The sequence below is a fragment of the Procambarus clarkii genome, unplaced genomic scaffold (assembly GCF_040958095.1).
Source record: "Procambarus clarkii isolate CNS0578487 unplaced genomic scaffold, FALCON_Pclarkii_2.0 HiC_scaffold_672, whole genome shotgun sequence".
Taxonomy (NCBI): domain Eukaryota; kingdom Metazoa; phylum Arthropoda; class Malacostraca; order Decapoda; family Cambaridae; genus Procambarus; species Procambarus clarkii.
The window spans coordinates 82,279-84,094 of NW_027189705.1; positions in this window are offsets into that span (position 1 = coordinate 82,279).

Below are 1,816 nucleotides of genomic sequence, written 5' to 3' on the forward strand. Positions count from 1 at the left end.
TGTATGTTGACACTGGCTTCCTGTCTCTCCAGGACCGCCGTGATCGCTACCGTCTTCGCTATCTTGCGCGGTCCTTGCAACATCCTTCCTCTCGCCTCTGTCGTGCTTTAACTTTTACCCCTCCTGCGGTTCCTGTTCCTCTTCACCACCTCCCTCTTTCTGTCCGGTTATCTCGCCTACAGGATTCTCTTTCCGTTCGTATTTCTGATGTTTCTCCTCGTGTTGTTCCTTCTTTGCCCCCGTGGAGGGTCCCTCTTCCGCGGTTTTGTACATCCTTGACCCGTATCACTAAAGCTTTTACCCCTCCTACGGTTCTAAAACGCCTTTTCCTCGAGCACTTTTCTTCTCACTCCCGCTCCGGTTCTGTCTTCACCGATGGGTCTAAGTCAGCGGACGGTGTTGGCTACTCTGTTGTTTTTCCTGATCGCACTTATATGTGTCGCTTGCCTCCGGAGACTAGCATCTTTACAGCGGAACTTTATGCTATTCTCTATGCTCTTCGTCTCCTGCTTTCTCGTTGTCAGTCTTCCTTTGTGGTTGTTGTTGACTCTCGTAGTGCCCTCATGGCTCTAGGGTCCTTTAATCCGGTTCATCCAGTAGTTGTCGAGATCCAGCATTGGCTGTTTCTCGTTCACAGTAAATTTAAGTCGGTTGAGTTTTGTTGGGTTCCCAGCCATATTGGTGTGTCTTTAAATGAGCGTGCGGATGCTGCTGCCAAGGAAGCTGTCCGCTCTTGTCCCATCTCTCGCAAAGGCATTCCGTATTCCGACTTTTACCCGGTTATCCATTCCTCAGTCCTTACCCGTTGGCAGGCTTCTTGGTTGTCTGTTACTGGTAACAAGCTACGTACTCTTAAATGTTGTGTTTCCTCGTGGCCATCCTCCTTCCACCGTAACCGGCGGTGGGAAACAGCTCTGGCGAGGTTGCGTATTGGCCATACTCGCTTAACCCATGGTCACTTGATGGAGCACCGCCCTGCTCCTTATTGTCCTAGTTGCATTGTCCCTCTTACGGTCGTGCATGTCCTTCTTGAATGTCCTGACTTCCAGGACGAGCGTGTGTCTTGCTTTCCGACCGCCCCTCGCGGTCACCTGTCCCTCGATAGAATTCTTGGTGACTCGGATACTTTTGATATCGTTCGCCTTATGCGTTTTTGTTCTCGTATTGGCATCCTTGGTGATATTTAGCGCCCTCTGATTATTTTGCGTATTTGATGGTGCTACATAGCCTTCCCGGTTTGGTGCCTTCTTTTGATAATTACTTACTTACTTATCTCTCTCATCTCATTTTTCTCTTGTAATGTATCTTTCATTTATCAATTCTGATTGAAATTACCTACTTAAAATTATCTGCAAGATTAAGGACCTGCCCGAAACGCTGCGCGTACTAGTGGCTTTACAAGAATGTAATTACTGTACTATCCAATGTATTCTCACAAACCCAATGTACCTTCTTGTATATATTTATAAATAATAAATAAAATAAAAATAAAATAAATAGATACTGTGTAGCTGTCCTTGTTGCTCGGAACATGCGCTGACAATTATTGTATATATTTACTGAATTTACCCAAGGGCCACTAACTATCTAGTGACCTCGAAGAGGACAGAAAGCCGGCGGCTTGTTAAAGGGCCCGCCAATTGTCTTAATGATATTTTTTAGCTGGAATTTGGCATTTACGGCTTCAGCGGGTAGGCGGTTCCATGGGTTTATAGCCCTCTTGGTGGAAAAAAAAACATCTGTTTTCAGTCCTACTTGAGAGAACATACTCTCCAACACTATATCTGTGATTGTCCTGTTATCAGTGACTTCATAC